The 19,712-nt window shown below is 36.0% G+C and overlaps 1 long non-coding RNA gene across 1 annotated transcript; it reads right to left on the reverse strand.

Annotated features, from left to right (window-relative positions):
* Nucleotides 1-16,402: 16,402 nt before the first annotated feature.
* LOC140921015 (uncharacterized) lies at nt 16,403-19,355 on the reverse strand. The gene is made up of 2 exons (XR_012163859.1): nt 19,205-19,355; nt 16,403-16,769 (listed from the first exon to the last, which is right to left on the reverse strand). It is a non-coding gene; the product is annotated as an uncharacterized lncRNA (long non-coding RNA).
* Nucleotides 19,356-19,712: the final 357 nt, after the last annotated feature.

A 19,712-nucleotide genomic window follows, 5' to 3' on the forward strand; every position in this document is an offset into this window, starting at 1 on the left:
TTTTTAGCCAAAGTTAATAATATTTTTGAGTTTTATAATCGAAAAGATATTTCGATGCCAATTAGAATTTCTCGTCGATAAATAAATTGAATTTAACTGCGGAAAATCCTTTACGGAGAATTTAAGGCGTTTCGGGTGAAACGGTAATTTAATAAATATCTAGATTTTGAGATATTTGTTAAGTTATATTTATTTTTTATATATGTTTGCTTGGAGGGAAAAAGAAAGGAAAACTAGAAGGAAGGAAAAGGAAAAGAAAATAGTATATAAAGGAAGGAAGGAAAAAGGAAGAAAGGAAAAGCAAAGGAAAGAAATAGAAAGGAAGGAAAACCTAAAATTTCCATCTCCTTCCTCAGGTTCACGCAAGAAAACCAAATTTCCATCCTTCTCCATTTTTCGTTTTCGTTGCTTCCTTTTCTTCAAAGCTAGTGACCCAAGGTTGGGTGTGAGTTAGATCAAGGTTTTCGCAACTCCACTCTTCCTCTTTGATTCGAAAACGAAGAAAAACGGTTTTGAGATCCAAACACAAACCCCTCTGTTTCTTCTAGATCCAAACCTCATTTCTCGAAGAGATAGAAGGGAAAGTTGCTCACCACCACGCTACGGTGCTAGTGAACTAATTTGGAAGCGGCGTTGCGAGCGGAGATTTTACCGGAATTACTCGTGGTACCGGAAACGCGCGTTAAAGCTAACGTTGAGGTAAGGGCTCCTTCCAAACTTCTAGCTTGCATTAGGGACTTATCTGTAGTTGTGTGGGAAGGAATTTGTTAGGGTTAAATGTATCGATTTGGGGAAAAACGAAACTAGTGCGTTATGGGTAAAAACCTTAGAGTTAGGTTTTGTTTATAGTGATGAATGTTTCGTGGTAAATGAATTTGAATGTCATTGTGTATGATTATGGGTAAATGAAATTTGATGTATCTGGGTGTTATGTTGCGTGATTTGTGTTCGGTATATTCGGTGTGTTCGTACTTGATGTTTGTTAATTGGTGTGGTTGTTGTGAATTATGGTTTGAATGTGAAAGTATGTTTGAATTTGTTTCTGTGGAATTTGAAAACCATTAGAGTTAAACGAGTATTAAAAATGGGGAATCTTTTAATACCTCGGTTTACTTAATGTGTATTTGAGGAAAATGTTTAAGTTAACTGGGCGTTGAGAATGGGGAATCTCTTAATGTCTCGGTTACTTAACTATCGTTTTTGAAAATCGTTTCGGTAAATGAGTATTAAGAATGGGGAATCTCTTAATGACTCGTTTACTGAATGTTTTGCGAGAAAACCGTTTAAGTCAAAAGTATATTAAGAATGGGGAATCTCTTAATATGACTGTTTGCTTAACGTTTTGTTTTGAAAATCATTAAGTTAAATCGGTATTAAGAACGGGGAATCTCTTAATGACTTATTTAATTAATGTTGTTTGAAAGTCGTTTAAGTTAAATGGGTATTAAAAATGGGGAATCTTTTAATATCTGCATTTGCTTAACGATTGTTGTGAATGGAGTCTGTGTATGCTCATGCATTTCATTTGGTAAATTGTGTCGACCCGTGATAGGTGACACCTTGGTAAACTGTACTGACCCGTGATAGGTGGTACATTTACGATTCCCGCTTTTTCTTTTAGTAAATCGTGTTGACCCGTGATAGGTGACACCTTGGTAAACTGTACTGACCCGTGATAGGTTGTACGTTTACGATTTACTATTTAGTAATTCGTGTTGACCCGTGATAGGTGACACCTTGGTAAACTGTACGGACCCGTGATAGGTTGTACGTTTGCGATTTACATTTTAGTAAATCGTGTTGACCCGTGATAGGTGACACCATGGTAACTGTACTGACCCGTGATAGGTGGTACATTTACGATTTACATTTTTGGTGAATTGTGCTGACCCGTGATAGGTGGCACCTTGGTAAACTGTACGGACCCGTGATAGGTTGTACGTTTGCGATTTATATTTTAGTAAATCGTGTTGACCCGTGATAGGTGACACCATGGTAACTGTACTGACCCGTGATAGGTGGTACATTTACGATTCCCGCTTTTTCTTTTAGTAAATCGTGTTGACCCGTGATAGGTGACACCTCGGTAAACTGTACTGACCCGTGATAGGTGGTACGTTTATGATTTACGCATTTTAGTAAATCGTGCTGACCCGTGATAGGTGGCACCTCGGTAATTGGTACTTTGGCCTGCGATAGGCGGTACAATTATGATTTACGGCCCTTCGAGGAGGGTTTTGGTTTGGAATTCCGAGTCCATGCATTTTGGCATATACGCATTGCATTAGGGTGCCTGGCACGCGAGTCATGTTTGATTTGAGTTTATGATTGAGTGATTCGAATTTTGATTTATCGTGATAACTGAGATGAAGGTGTTAAGTGTTATGTGTTGTTTATTGTGTGTAAGTATGATGGTTATCGAACCTTCGTGTGTCGTAGTAATCGCGTAGGAATTGCTAAGTGTTAGGTTGTGGACTTGATTAGGAATGACTTAGGTTAATTCATGAATTTTTGGAAAACTGATCAGGGAAATCGATTTCCCAATCGATTGGATGGGTAAACAGGGACTTGGCCAATTCACAAAATCGATTAGCCAATCGATTTCGAAATCAATTTTCAAAGGAATCAGTTAAGAAATCGATTGCCCAATCGATTAGGCCTTAAGTCAGGGGCTCAGGAACCAATCAATCGATTTACCAATCGATTGAATTCAGCCCAGGATTCTGTTTTCATTAAGAATCCCTCACCAAATCGATTAGGAAATCGATTGGCTCGAAACCAGGGGCTCAGGAACCAATCAATCGATTTACCAATCGATTGAATTCAGCCCAGGATTCTGTTTTCATTAAAAATCTTCACCCCAATCGATTGCCCAATCGATTGGCTCAGTGAAAATCCTCATTTTTAGTTGTATGATTAATTGCTCATGAATCTATCCATGTCTTGTTTTATCATGTGTTAATTAGGAGATCGAGAACTGCATTTTACCTTCATTTTCATTGGCAATGTACTGTATGAACTTTTCGCATATTGAAAATCCTGTTAAGGTGCATGCTTAGTTAAAAAGTTGTTTTGAGCATTCAAAAACTTAATTGCTATGTGTTATCTGTTATTTTCTGGTTGGTGACCCTTTACACTATTGTGGAAATCTGGGCTTTGCCCTCAGATGAGAGTCAGGACGGCCCTACTGGTTCGTACCCTACGGACAGGGATGGAGATGGGAATGCTTGACTGCGGTTGTGTTAGGAGGATCTCACGGGGCGCGTGGAGATTACTCAGGGTGTATAGTTTTTGGTAGGATGATCAGATTAGGATGATGTATAGGGACTAGGGGTCCTTCTTTTTGGTTTGGAGTATTTTAGTTTTGGAAAACTGTACTTATACAAATATTATCAGTTTTATATCATCTTTGAATGGGTTCCATGTACCATTTGATGTTTATGTAGAAATGTTTTGGATTTGTAATTGGAGGAACTTTTCCGCTGTCTGTAAATTATAATGACTCAATTATTTATCCAAAAGCATTTCCTGATTTATTTCCTTGTTCGTTTTTAATTACTTTTAGAAAAAAAAAAAAAAATATACCCTCGCTTTGAAAAACGGGGTGTTACAGTTTTGGCGTTGGTTTCATTCAAATCGGACTTATGGTGAAGAAGAACGGTGCAAAATAATGACTTTTATAAACGAAGAAGCCAGATATTTTAGAGAGAAATTGAGATGGTTAAAAACCCGAGAAAATGTGCTTAATTGACAAAACAAATGAGTGAAACGACATATTGAAATTTGGACGAAAATGGATAAAATTTTCTAAAATAATTAAGGATTGCCGATGCCGATTTTCTTGCTCGTTTCTCAAATTAGGTACTGTACCTGCTCCTCTGTCTCGCGACTCTCTCTTTCTCATATTTTCTTTCCTTTCCTTTTCAATAAATATTTTTTTGTTTATTATTATTTAATTAGGTTTAAAACACTTATGCCTAACCCATAAAATACATTTTAATCCTTTCTTTTATTTTTTAAAATAAAACCAACAATTATCAAAACTTTTTTTAACACTTCCTTAAACACAATCTCATTACTATAACATTACTAATATTTTATACAATAAAGTAATTAAAGAAAGTTGTAATTCAGACGAAAGTTCCCATAAACCAACTATGAATGAAAGTTGTAATTCCTCAGTTAATGCTTCCATACCATCGCAAACACCTCATGATGATACAAATTATAATGGTGGATGAAATAATCGAAGATTGTCATAATAGACTTAAAAGTATTGTATGAGATTATTTTATAAAGGATAATGTTAATGGAGAAGATAAAGCTACATGTAATTATTGCAAGAAATTTCTTGGTGGGAGAGCAAAAGATGAAATGCCACACGTGCGCGGACATATGAAAATATGTAGTCCATGCTTGGCTACCATGAGACATAATGAACGACAAACATTTCTTAGCACTTTAACTCTTGCAAGGTAAAAAGGATTTGGGGACAATTATTTTGTATGAATATGCACTTTCAATAGTGAAACGTATTAGTTTAAGGAGAAATACTATATATGTGGAACATATTGGAAAATATCCACTTTCAAATACTGGAACATATTTTGCATGAATATCCACTTGCACGAACCATTATTTCAAGTTCCTTGTAGAAATACTATAAAAAAAGATATATTCAAAGTGTACGAAGTTTAGATAACTACATTTTGTAAATTGTTAGAAAATCTTCCTATAAGAGGGGTCATTACTTCTAACATGTGGATTGCGAGCAATAAAAAAAAGGATATATGATTGTCACAACTCATTACGTTGATGAAAGTTGGGATTTACAAAGTCAAATTTTGAGGTAATTATAATTTTTTCTAATACTAGTTTGATTGAATAATATTTCTGCAAGTCATTAAATGTGAATCTTATTATGTTAGGTCTATTTATGTTCATTCCCTTCATACAAGTGACAAAATTTGTAAAGCATTGGTTGAATGTTTTATGGATTGAAACATTGATACAAAATTTTCCTCTATCACTTTAGATAATTGTTGTACAAATGATGCAATGACTGAAAAAATTAAGGATAATGTTACAAATGGATACATTGTTTAAATATGGGGCCTTAGTTCACATGCGTTGTTGTGCGCATATACTTAATTTAATAGTAAAATATGAGTTAGAAGTTGTGAAAAATAAAGTGGAGATGATTCAAGATAGTGTTGCATATTAGACTACAACACCTAAAAAAAGGAAAACATTTGAGAAAGCTGTCTAACAATTACGAATCTGTTGCACCAAGAATTTGATTTTAGAATGTTTGACTAAATAGAATTCAACTTATAAGATGCTTGATGTTGCTATTTTGTATGAATATGTATTTAGTTGATTAAGATAGCGTGAATCCCAATACATTTGTTTGCCTACAAGCTTGCATTGGAAATTTGCAAAAGATATTTGTAAAAAATTGAAATTGTTCAATTATCTCACTGAAGTGTTTTTTGACACTAAATATCCAACTTACAATCAATATTTTATTAAGAGTTGTATGATCAAAATTGCAATAAATGAGTGAATTAAATTCTCTGATGCGTTGATAAAAAAAAGGCAAATAATATGTTGTGATATTTTGAAAAGTACAATAATGGGATTTATGAAATAATGGGGGTTGATGTTGTTTTGGATCTTAGATGCAAAGTAGAGTTGCTTGAATATTATTATGTTAAGTTGTATGGAAATGCTGCTAATTATCAAGTTAAGTTGATCTGATAGTTGTGTTATGATTTACTTTATGAATATCAATTGAAAATGAATAATGGTTCTAGTAGTGATTCTTAAATGTTTAATGCCCATGTTAGTAATGTCGATGGTGATGGTTTAGAAGACTGTGATTTGTATGTCAGGAAGAATAAAAGAGCTAGAACTTCATTTGTCAAAATAGAGTTGAATGTTTATTTAGAGGAGAAGGTTTTACCATGAAGTCCATATTTTGATATTTTGTTGTGGGGGAAGTTGAATGTTGTTAAGTATCTGACACTTCAACCCATTTAAAAGGATGTATTGACAATTCATGTTTCTATTGTAGCTTTTGAATATGCATTCAGTACCAACGGACATATCTAAGTCCTTATTGAAGTCAGCTTCATTGGACTACTTTAGTGGCCTTTATGTGTGCTAGAAGTTGGTTATGGAGTGTTGAGAAGACTAGTATTTCTTATAAATTATTCATTTAAATTTGAATATCTTTGAAATAACTAATAATTTTGTATATTTTAAATTATTATTTTTTTATATTGTACTATTGATATTGATAGGTGATGTAAATTCTTAAGTGGACAGTGAAAATGCTATTTTACTCAATGAAATGGAGTTTGACGATGAAAGTATTCTATTTTCTACACTCCATTAAATTTGTCATGTTAGATGTTAATATTTAACTTTTATTTTTTAATGTAGGTGAATTGTTAATCAGTGGTGTTGCTTCACATTCCAACTCCCGCCTTGAAGATGAAGATGATCGTTAGAAAATGCTTATTTGGACCCTTTTTTATTTTAATGATTTATAACTTTTTGTGGTTTAGATGGATTAGTTTGTTTGTTGATTTGGAACTTTTGTTTGAATTTGATATTTTCACGTTCTAAGAGCTTGAAGATTATTAATATTTAGTGACTTGTAGAAAATTTAAACTAATTTTGAGATATCATAAATTTATTATTTTGATTATTGGAATTTTAGAACTTGTGTTGAATGCTACCATTTTTTAAATTATCGTTTTTTTGATGCTATGAATAAATAAACTCATTAACAAAAGTCACATTTTTTTTTATATATAAAAAATATCAGTTTTTAGAGTGAGGGCAGAGGGAATCCGTCGCCCATTGGGTGTGGGTGTAGATGTTAAAAGTCATCTTAACGGGGGCAAGGGAGGTACCAAGGGTTGCGGGTGTGGGGTCGGTAATACTTAAAATCGTTCCTTCCCTGTGTTGGACTTTAGTCCTTTGAATCCTAATTTTGACATAATTAACAAACATACAATGTTCATACATCATATGATAAATCTAACATTTTAATTGAGCAAGATTTTAGGAACAACAATCCAATCCTACACACTTGAAACAAATTGCTTGGAACACAAGAAATCAACAAAAGTTGACTATTGACTGAGTAAATCGATTGGGAAATCGATTTCATAACAAGGGTGTAAGGAAACATAACTTTTTGTGATTGTATAAATCGATTAGGCAATCGACTGGCACAATTAGAAATGAAAATTGCACAAGCCAGTGGCAACCTGTTTTACAGGCAAATCGATTGGCAAATCGATTGTATACATCACAAAAGTAAAACTGATTGAAACCAATCGACTGGGAAATCGATTGATCAAGTCACAGTGAGAATCCAATTTCTAGGGTAATCGATTGGCAAATCGACTGCTTAGATAATATTTGTCTATTGTGTGTATTTCAATCATGTTAAGTTTGGTTGCAATCGATTGGGAAATCGATTGAACTCAATATCAGGTAAGAACTTTTCAGGCAAATACAAACAAATCGATTGGCACTTCGATTAACATCAAAATAGCTAAGTCACTGTCTTGAACACAATCGATTGGCAAATCGATTGAAAGAACCTTTTTGAAATCACAGTGAACTTTGAGCTTGTGGCCAAATCGATTCTGAGTATTTGTAAATCGATTATGAGACTTAGTAAATCGATTAAGTAATCGATTGGTGTGATTTTCACTTTCGATGCATATAAGTCTTAACATAATCACTGAAAAGAGTTTGTTTAAAGAATCGATTGATAAATCGATTGGCTTATATAGTTTCAAGATTCAAGAAAAACAAGACACGCGATAATCGATTGGCAAATCGATTAGACCTGTTTTATAACTTTAATGAATCGATTGGCAAATCGATTTATTAGTTGTTTTTCAGAAACTATATAAACTGTTTTCAATCATTCTCTCATTAACACTCATAAACTCTGACTCAATGATTCTCAAGCCTAGAGCCGACTGGTCAGATGATGACAAGAAAAAGGTAGGTTATAATGCTAAGGCTAAGAACATTATAACATCTGCTCTTTGTGCAGAAGAATTCTTTAGAGTGTCAAACTGCAAGTCAGCAAAAGAAATGTGGGACATTCTTCAAGAAACACATGAAGGAACCACAGATGTGAAGAGAGCTCGCGTAAACACACTTATGCACGAATATGAATTATTCAGCATGAAAAAGGACGAATCCATCAGCGATCTGCAAACCAGATTCACACACATTGTGAATAATCTTCACGCATTGGGAAAGCAAGTGGACAACGAACAGCAGATTGGAAAAATTATGAGTTGTCTAACCAGAGAATGGCAGCCAAAAATAACAGCCATAGCAGAATCTAAAGATCTAGCAAAGATGACGACTGCAACTTTGTTTGGAAAACTAAGGGAACATGAAATGGAATTACATCGACTGGACGAATCAGAAATGGAAAGCCGCAAAAAGAAAGGACTATCCCTGAAGGTTCAAGCCCAGCAATCGAAAACTGAATCAGATAGCTGCTCAGATCAATCCAGTAGTGAATCTGAAGAGCCGGAAATCGGGTTGCTTGTCAAGAAATTCAAGAAGTTTCTGAAGAAGAAAGACAACAAATTCAGAAAACCATCTAGCTCCAAGACTACTGACAACAAGACCATTACATGCTATGAATGTGGTAAAACTGGTCACATAAAGTCAGAATGCTACAAATTGCAAAACAAGAATAGAGCTACAAAATCAAAAGGCAAGGAACCAGTCACCAAAACCAGAAAAGCTTATATTGCATGGAATGATAACGATGAATCCTCTGCCTCTTCTGATGAAGAAGAAGTCAATTTGTGTCTCATGGCAAATACAGATTCAGAATCAGAAAATGAGGTTAGTTCACAATCTAATCCAACATATGATGAGCTACAAGAAGCTTTCAATGAGCTGCATGATGATTATGTGAATTCCATAAAACAGTTGTTAAGCACAAAGAAAATGCTTGAACAAATGAATGTTGAGCATAAAGAAATTGAAAATTTATGTGAACAACTGAAAAAGGATTCACAGGAAAAATCTGCAAAGTGCATTGAACTTGAAAATACTGTTGCATCATTAAAATCTGATTTATTAAATTTTGCAAATAGTAAAGATAAGCTGAATGTCATACTTAGCAATCAAAGACATGTTCATGAAAAATCTGGTTTAGGATATACACCAAATATGCATGTCAAAAGAAAAAATAAAAACAGATCTGGTATTGGTTATATGCAAACCAGAAATGTCAAACATGGTCAAAAATCTGCTATTGCTAAGAGTATGTATGACATCTTTACTAAACCAAACAAACATTCATCCTTTGATGGCAAATGTCATTTCTGTTGCAGAAAGGGACATTTTGTGTCAAATTGCAAATTTAAAAAATTAGCCAATAGAGGATGGAAGCAAGTTTGGATAGCAAAGAAATCTGTGTTTGACACTAACCATCCAGGACCCAATTTAAATTGGGGACCTAAAACAAAATTCTGATTGTATGTTGCAGGTGTGCTTGACATCCACTAAGCATTCATGGTATTTAGATAGCGGATGCTCAAAGCACATGACAGGTGACAAATCCAAATTCCTGTCGTTGACATTAAAGGAAGGAGGCTTTGTCAAATATGGTGATAACAACAGAGGAAAAATCATTGGAATTGGTGATGTAGGCGATGAATCAACTGCAGTAATCAAAAATGTGCTATATGTTGAAGGATTAAAGCACAACTTACTGAGTATAAGCCAGCTATGTGACAAAGGTTTTCAAGTAAGTTTTTCATCACAATCTTGCATTATTGAGCATAAAGATGACAAACACATAAAGCTAATTGGGGACAGAATTAACAACATTTACATGTTGGATTTCAATTCTGTACCAAGTGCAGTATGCTGCTTGTTATCCAATTCAGATGAAACATGGCTTTGGCATAAACGAATAGCTCACATCCATATAGAACATTTGAATAAACTTGTTAGCAAACAGATAGTCTTAGGTCTACCAAATAGGAAGTTTTCTAAGGATAGTGTAACATCCCGTTTTTCAAAGCGAGGGTATATTTTTTTTTTTCAAAAGTAATTAAAATAAAACCGCGAATCAAGCCAAGTAATACCTTTGGATAAATAATTGAGTCATTAAAATTTACAAGCAGCGGAAAAAGTTTCTCAAATACATACATCCAAAGTATTTAAACAACAACCAGAAGATACAAGGAACCCATTCAACTAAGGTGTCATACTGACAATAATAGTAACAGTACAGTCTTCCGGTTTAAAAATAAACGCAACCCCAAAAGAAAGACATACGTTCCCTCTGTGACAACCTAGTCTGATCATTTTACAAAACAACTAAACACCCTGAGTGATCTCCACGCGCCCCGTGAGATCCTCCTAACGTAGCTGCAGTCAAGCGTTCCCATCTCCATTTCCGTCCGTAGGGTACGAACCGGTAGGATCGTCCTGACTCTCATCTGAGGGCAAAGCCCAGATTTCCACAATAATTGTAAAGGTCACCAACCGAAAATAACAGTTAACACATAACATTTAAGTTTTAAATGCTAAAAATAACTTTTCAACTAAGCATGCACCTTATCAGGATTTTCAATATGCGAAAAGTTCATACAATACTTTGCCAATTAAAAATGAAAGCAAAATGAAGTTCTCAATCCCCTAATGAAAACATAACAAATCATGACATGGATAAGTTAATGTGTAATCAAACATCTAACTCAAACTGAGGATTTTCACTGATCCAATCGATTGGGCAATCGATTTCCTGAAGGTTTTTAGTGAAATTTGAATTCTGGGTTTAATTCAATCGATTGAGTCTGTATTCGACTACACAGTAAGTCAGTGGCAAAAACAGCATGTCTGTATTCGAATACAACAGTCTGTATTCGGCTACACAGTAAGTCAGTGGCAAAAACAGCATGTCTGTATTCGAATACAACAGTCTGTATTCGGCTACACAGTAAGTCAGTGGCAAAAACAGCATGTCTGTATTCGAATACAACAGTCTGTATTCGGCTACACAGTAAGTCAGTGGCAAAAACAGCATGTCTGTATTCGAATACAGCTTTCTGTATTCGAATACACATCAGACAGCAACAGGAAAACAGCAAAAATCAGCAAAATTCAGCTTTTTAAAGGGTTTCGAAACCAATCAACACTTACACACAAATCCAAACAATCACACTTAGCAATTATAGCGCAATCACCACGACATCTTGAGTTTCGAAATAGTATTGCAATCAAACATGCTATCACCAAATTCCAAAATATAACACTTAACACTTATAACACAATTACTACAACATCATGGGTTTCGAAATGGTATTGCAATCAAACATGTTATCACCAAATTCCAAAACATACACTTAACACTTATAACACAATACTACAACATCATGGGTTTCTAAATGGTATTGCAATCAAACATGTTATCACCAAATTCCAAAACATACACTTAACACTTATAACACAATACTACAACATCATGGGTTTCTAAATGGTATTGCAATCAAACATGTTATCACCAAATTCCAAAACATACACTTAACACTTATAACACAATGCTACGCAGACAAAATGAACCAACAATTCACAATTTAACAGGGTGTAGTCTCTCACGGACAAACACATGTGCAGTCTCTCACGGACAAACACAATTCACCAAGAAACGTAAGTCGTAAACGTACCACCTATCACGGGTCAGTACTGTTTACCGAGGTGCCACCTATCACGGGTCAGCTCAACTTACCCAACGTAAATCGTAAACGTACTGCCTATCACGGGCCCGTATCGTTTACCAATGTGCCATCTATCGCGACAGCACGATTTACCAAAACTCACATAAGTAAACAAGACATTAAGAGATTCCCCGTTCTTAATTCTTATTTAACTTAAACTAGGGCGTAGTCTCTCACGGACATTCAAGACAAAACATTCAGTAAATAAGTCATTAAGAGATTCCCCATTCTTAATTCTCATTTAACTTAACGATTTTCAAGACAAAACATTCAGTAAATAAGTCATTAAGAGATTCCCCATTCTTAATTCTCATTTAACTTAACGATTTTCAAGACAAAACATTCAGTAAACGAGACATTAAGAGATTCCCCATTCTTAATTCTCATTTAACTTAACGATTTTCAAAACAAAACATTCAGTAAATAAGTCATTAAGAGATTCCCCATTCTTAATACTCATTTACTGAAACGATTTTCAAAAACAAACATTAAACCGAGGCATTAAGAGGTTCCCCCTCCTTAACGTCCAGTTAACTTAAACGGTTTTCAAAACAAAATATTAAGTAACCGAGACATTAAGAGATTCCCCATTCTTAACGCCCAGTTAACTTAAACGATTTTTCTTTAAAACAAAATATTAAGTAACCGAGGCATTAAGAGGTTCCCCCTCCTTAACGTCCAGTTAACTTAAACGGTTTTCAAAACAAAATATTAAGTAACCGAGACATTAAGAGATTCCCCATTCTTAACGCCCAGTTAACTTAAACGATTTTTCTTTAAAACAAAATATTAAGTAACCGAGACATTAAGAGATTCCCCCTCCTTAACGTCCAGTTAACTTAAACGGTTTTCAAAACAAAATGTTAAGTAACCGAGACATTAAGAGATTCCCCATTCTTAACGCCCAGTTAACTTAAACGATTTTTCACGAACAAACGCACATTAAGTAAACGAGACATTAAGAGATTCCCCATTCTTAATACTCATTTAACTTAATGGTTTTCAAATTCCACACAAAACAAACTCAAACAAATTCTCACATCAAAACATATCAATTCATTTATTCACAAATCCAACCATACACATATCAAATTTCATTTACTCATAATCACACACAATGACATTCAAATTCATTTACCACGAAACATTCATCAATATAAACAAAACCTAACTCTAAGGTTTTACCCATAACGCCCTAGTTTCGTTTTTCCCCAAATCGATACATTTAACCCTAATAAATTCCTTCCCACACAACTACAGGTAAGTCCCTAATGCAAGCTAGAAGTTTGGAAGGAGCCCTTACCTCAACGTTAGCTTTAACGGACGTTTCCGGTACCGTGAGTAATTCCGGTAAAATCTCCGCTCGCAACTTCGCCTCCAAATAGGTCCCCTAGCACCGTAGCGTGGTAGTGAGCAACCTTCCCTTCTGACTCTTCGCGAAACGAAGCTTGGATCTTGAAGAAACGGAGAGGTTTGTGTTTGGATCTCAAAAACCGTTTTTCTTCGTTTTCGAAACAAAGGGGAAGAATGGAGTTGCAAAAACCTTGATCTAACTCTCCCCCAACCTTGGGTTACTAGTTTTGAAGAAAAGAAAGCGACGAAACTGAAAATGGGAGAAAGGAGGGAAAAGCTTCGCGGTCGAACAGAGGAAGGAGATGGAAAATTCTAATTTTCCTTCCTTTCTTTTTCTTTCCTTTCTTTTTCCTTTCTTCCTTTTTCCTTCCTTCCTTTATATACTATTTTCTTTTCCTTTTCCTTCCTTCTAGTTTTCCTTTCTTTTTCCCTCCAAACAAACATATATAAATATAATAAATATAACTTAACAAATATCTCAAAATCTAGATATTTATTAAATTACCGTTTCACCCGAAACGCCTTAAATTAACCGTAAAGTATTTTCCGCAGTTAAATTCAATTTATTTATCGACGAGAAATTCTAATTGGCATCGAAATATCTTTTTGATTAGAAAACTCCAAAATATTATTAACTTTGGCTTAAAAGCCTCCGAGCCAAAATCCAAAATATACCAAAAATACATAAAAGGGTACTTTAAAATTACGGGTCTTACATTACTCCCCCCCTAAAATTAGTTTCGTCCTCGAAACTATGCGTCGATAATTAGCTCTGGGTGTTGTTCTCTCATCTTGCTCTCCAATTCCCAAGTCGCCTCTCCAGTAATTGGGTTCCAAATCACCTTGACCAACGAACATCTTTGGTCCTCAATCGCTAAATCTTCCTGTCCTCAATCCTCACAGGTGGTACTTCGAATGTCAAGTTATCCTTCGGTTGGATTGTGTCTGGTTCGATCACATGCGATGGATCTGCAAGATATTTCCTCAACTGTGATATAGGAAACACGTCATGAATGTTGGACAGTATCGGAGGCAATGCAATCCGATAAGCAACAGGCCCAATTCGTGCAGAAATCTGACATGGTCCAATGAATTTCGGAGTCAACTTCTTCGATCTTGACGCCCTACCAACTCCCGTAGTAGGTGTGACTCTCGGAAATACATGGTCACCCTATTCGAATTCTAACAGTCTGCGACGCTTGTCCGCGTAACTCTTCTGACGACCTTGTGAAGTCTTCATTTTCTCCTTGATTTTCCTTACCTTAGCTGTAGTCTGTTGCACCATCTCTGGTCCGACGATCATATTTTCACCGTCCTTATACCCACACAAGGGCGTTTGACACTTGCGCCCACAAAAGTCTCCTCTGGAGCCATTCCAATACTTGCGTGGAAACTATTTGTTGTAGGTGAACTCAATCATAGCTTCGTTCCCAATGCTTCGTGCAATGCTCCCAAAAATGTGATGTGAACTTCGGATCACGGTCTGATACAATACTCGATGGTACTCCGTGTAATCTCTAAAGGTTGCAACACCCCAGCAGGTCGCTGATGTTCCACCTTGTACGGAACATCCACCTAGTACCAAACCTAAACACTAAGTATGACGCCGACACATTGAGTACAATGTATCATTACCACATGATAGGGCTTCCCATTCCTATCAAGAATGATCTTGGGTTATTGTAGAGGTAAACAATCAAATTAATCGAGAAGTCCCTATTCTGAATGGTTATTTGACAAGTAAACATGCATAATTTACTGTCAAAGTCTTAGCAGTAAAGTAGACACGGACAACTTCAAACAATTTACATAATCCATAGCAATGAAGGAATGGGTTGCCCCCGAATCAGAAAGTGTAGTTAGGAGGTTACCTGTAATCGCACAGTCATATTGAATCAGATCGCTAGATAAATTTCCAACTTCAGTGCCGACGCAATACACCTGTCCTCTAGCAGTAGGAAGAGTAATCCTAGCTACATCCACCATTGGTTCCACCTTCGGAGCCTCGCAATTCCTTGCAAAGTGCCCTGGTTTATGGCAATTGTAGCAAGTAGTACTGTTAAAGGTACAAGCATAAGCATAATGTCCTTCTTCTCCACATCGGAAACATCGTATACCTTGTCCCACTTGCCTCTCAAGGTCTTGGTTCCCTGGGTTATCCCGTCCCCCATTGTTATCATGTGGTCGATTATAAGATTTAGCAACCTGTTTTCCCTTGTTCTGATACTTCGCCCGACTAGGTCCTCCTGAGTTAAAATTCCCTCCTCGGCTAGCTCTCTTATTCTTCATATCCTCAACTTCTCTACATTTTTCCACAAGAACCTGGAAACGTTGAATTCCCAAGGGTAAGACAAAGTCTTGAATCTCATACTTTAGTCCGTCTTGGAAACGATGACAGAAGAATGGCTCGTCAATCTCTTCACGGAAAAATCTGAAATGCCTTGATAGTGATTCAAACTTAGCAGCATATTCGCCCACGGTCATGTTCCCCTGATGTAGTTTCAGGAAATCATCACCCAGTCTAGTCCTGGTACTCATCGGGAAGTATTTGTCGAAAAACTTCCCTTTGAAAGATTCCCAGTTCACCTCCTCGTGAGCTGATCTCATCAACAACCTTGTACTCCTCCACCAGTACTCAGCATCTCCTAGTAGCATATAAGTGGCATAGTTGACCCTCACTCCCGCCTGACAGTTAATCATTTCGAAGATCTTCTCCACTTCTTGGATCCATTGATTTGCTTTCTCTGAATTCTCAGTCCCCTCAAACTTGGGAGGATTGTAACGACGAAAGTCTTTTAATCCTCTTGACTCTGCAGCACGGATCTCTCTTCCCCTCTTTTCGAGATCACGTTGAGTCTTGGCAGCAGTCTGTGCAGCAACAGAAGCAGCCATGTTATTCATAGCCTCCGCCATTCGATCATTCCTATTGGCATTGGCTCTCGAAACGTCATTCCTCCTTGGCAGCATGGTTCTCCTATAAAACCATCATCAAGTAGAGTCTTAACACTACTTAAATAATTCTAAGAATAACTCCCGACCACATCAGCACATAATAATTATTACGAACTTGACAACTCAAACCACCTAAACCGAGACATGATCAGACAACAACTCCTAACCTTCAATCTAGAACTAGAGGTTCCACAGCCCCCAAAGAAAACCAAACCAAAGCTCTGATACCACAATGTAACACCCGGTTTTTCAAAGCGAGGGTATATTTTTTTTTCTCAAAAGAATTTAAAATAAAGCAGAGAAATAAATAAAGAAATGCCTTTGGATAAATAATTGAGTCATTAAAATTTACAAGCAGCGGAAAAAGTTTCTCAAATACATACATCCAAAGTATCTAAACAACAACCAGAAGATACAAGGAACCCATTCAACTAAGGTGTCGTACTGACAATAATAGTAACAGTACAGTCTTCCGGTTTAAAATAAACGCAACCCCAAAAGAAAGACATCCGTTCCCTCTGTGACAACCTAGTCTGATCATTTTACAAAACAACTAAACACCCTGAGTGATCTCCACGCGCCCCGTGAGATCCTCCTAACGTAGCTGCAGTCAAGCGTTCCCATCTCCATTCCCGTCCGTAGGGTACGAACCGGTAGGATCGTCCTGACTCTCATCTGAGGGCAAAGCCCAGATTTCCACAATAATTGTAAAGGTCACCAACCGAAAATAACAGTTAACACATAACATTTAAGTTTTAAATGCTAAAAATAACTTTTCAACTAAGCATGCACCTTAGCAGGATTTTCAATATGCGAAAAGTTCATACAATACTTTGCCAATTAAAAATGAAAACAAAATGAAGTTCTCAATCCCCTAATGAAAACATAACAAATCAAGACATGGATAAGTTAATGAGTAATCAAACATCTAACTCAAACTGAGGATTTTCACTGAGCCAATCGATTGGGAAATCGATTGGGGTGAAGGATTTTAATGAAAACAGAATCCTGGGCTGAAATCAATCGATTGGGAAATCGATTGAGTGAGTACTGAGCCCCCTGGTTTTAAGCCAATCGATTTCCAAATCGATTTGGTCGAATATGGCTGAGTCCCTGACTTAAGGCCCAATCGATTGGGCAATCGATTTCTTAAAGGATTTTTGAAAACTGATTACGAAATCGATTGGCTAATCGATTTTGTCAATTTGGCCAAGCCCCTGTTTACCCATCCAATCGATTGGGAAATCGATTTCCCTGTGTATTCTTTCAAAAATTCATAACTAACTCAATCACATTCATACATAATCTCAAATCCTAACACTTAGCACTGATAACGCAATCGCTACAACATCATTAGTTTCGAAATAGTATTGCAAGCAAACATGTTATCACCAAATTCCAAAACATAACACTTAACATTTATAACACCATTAATACAACATCATGGGATTCAAAATGGTATTGCAATCCAACATGTTATCACCAAATTCCAAAACATAACACTTAACATTTATAACACAATCAATACAACATCATGGGTTTCAAAATGGTATTGCAATCCAACATGTTATCACCAAATTCCAAAACATAACACTTATAACACAATTACTACACATACCAAATGAACCAACAATTCACAATTTAACAGGGTGTAGTCTCTCACGGACAAACACCTATGCAGTCTCTCACGGACAAACACAATTCCCTCAGGAACGTAAGTCGTAAACGTACCACCTATCACGGGTCAGTACTGTTTACCGAGGTGCCACCTATCCCGGGTCTGCACAACTTACCAAACGTAAATCGTAAACGTACTGTCTATCACGGACCCGTACCGTTTACCAAGGTGCCACCTATCACGGGTCTGCACGATTTACCAAAACACACATAAGTAAACGAGACATTAAGAGATTCCCCATTCTTAATTCTCATTTAACTTAACGATTCTCAAAAACAAAACATTCAGTAAATAAGTCATTAAGAGATTCCCCATTCTTAATTCTCATTTAACTTAACGATTCTCAAAAACAAAACATTCAGTAAATAAGTCATTAAGAGATTCCCCATTCTTAATACTCATTTACTGAAACGATTTTCAAAAAACAAATATTAAGTAGCCGAGACATTAAGAGATTCCCCATTCTTAACGCCCAGTTAACTTAAACGATTTTCAAAAAAACAAATATTAAGTAACCGAGACATTAAGAGATTCCCCATTCTTAATACTCATTTACTGAAACGATTTTCAAAAAACAAATATTAAGTAACCGAGACATTAAGAGATTCCCCATTCTCAACGCCCAGTTAACTTAAACGATTTTCAAAAAAACAAATATTAAGTAACCGAGACATTAAGAGATTCCCCATTCTTAACGCCCAGTTAACTTAAACGATTTTCAAAAACAAATATTAAGTAACCGAGACATTAAGAGATTCCCCATTCTTAACGCCCAGTTAACTTAAACGATTTTCAAAAACAAATATTAAGTAACCGAGACATTAAGAGATTCCCCATTCTCAACGCCCAGTTAACTTAAACGATTTTCAAAAAAACAAATATTAAGTAACCGAGACATTAAGAGATTCCCCATTCTTAACGCCCAGTTAACTTAAACGATTTTCAAAAAACAAATATTAAGTAACCGAGACATTAAGAGATTCCCCCTCCTTAACGTCCAGTTAACTTAAACGGTTTTCAAAACAAAATATTAAGTAACCGAGACATTAAGAGGTTCCCCCTCCTTAACGTCCAGTTAACTTAAACGGTTTTCAAAACAAAATATTAAGTAACCGAGACATTAAGAGATTCCCCATTCTTAATACTCATTTAACTTAATGGTTTTCAAATTCCACACAAAACAAACTCAAACAAATTCTCACATTCAATTCATAATTCACACCAAAACACATCAATCAACAAACATCAAGTATGAACATGCCAAATACGATGAACACAAATCAACATAATAAATTTCATTTATTCAAAATCTTACATACATGAGGTAAAATCATTTTTCCCAAAACAATACTCCAATCCTAACACAATTCGTTTCCACACAACCACAGATAAGGCCCTAGATGCAAACTAAAAGTTTGGAAGGAGCCCTTACCTTCGCGTTAGCTCTAACGTGCGTTTCCGGTACCGCGAGCAAATCCGGTAAAAATCTCCGCTCGCAACGTCGCCTCCAAATTGGTCCCCTAGCACCGTAGCGTGGTAGTGAGCAACTTTCCCTTCTAACTCTTCGCGAAATGAAGCTTGGATCTAGAAGAAACGAAGGGGTTTGTGTTTGAATCTCAAATACCGTTTTTCTTCGTTTTCGAATCAAAGAGGAAGAGTGGAGTTGCGAAATCCTTGTTCTAACACTCACCCAACCTTGGGTTACTAGTCTTGAAGAAAGAAAAGCAACGAAAATGAAAATGGGAGAAGGAGGGAAAATGGGTCGCGCACGCAGGGAGAGGAAGAAGATGAAGTTTTGGATTTTCTTTCCTTCCTTTTTCCTTTCTTTGTTTTTCCTTCCTTTCTATTTCCTTCTTTCCTTTATATAACCTTTTCTCTTCCTTTTCCTTCCTTCTAATTTTCTTTCTTTCTATTCTCTCCAAACAAACATATATATATAT

Source organism: Cicer arietinum, chromosome 7 (assembly GCF_000331145.2).
Source record: "Cicer arietinum cultivar CDC Frontier isolate Library 1 chromosome 7, Cicar.CDCFrontier_v2.0, whole genome shotgun sequence".
Lineage (NCBI taxonomy): Eukaryota > Viridiplantae > Streptophyta > Magnoliopsida > Fabales > Fabaceae > Cicer > Cicer arietinum.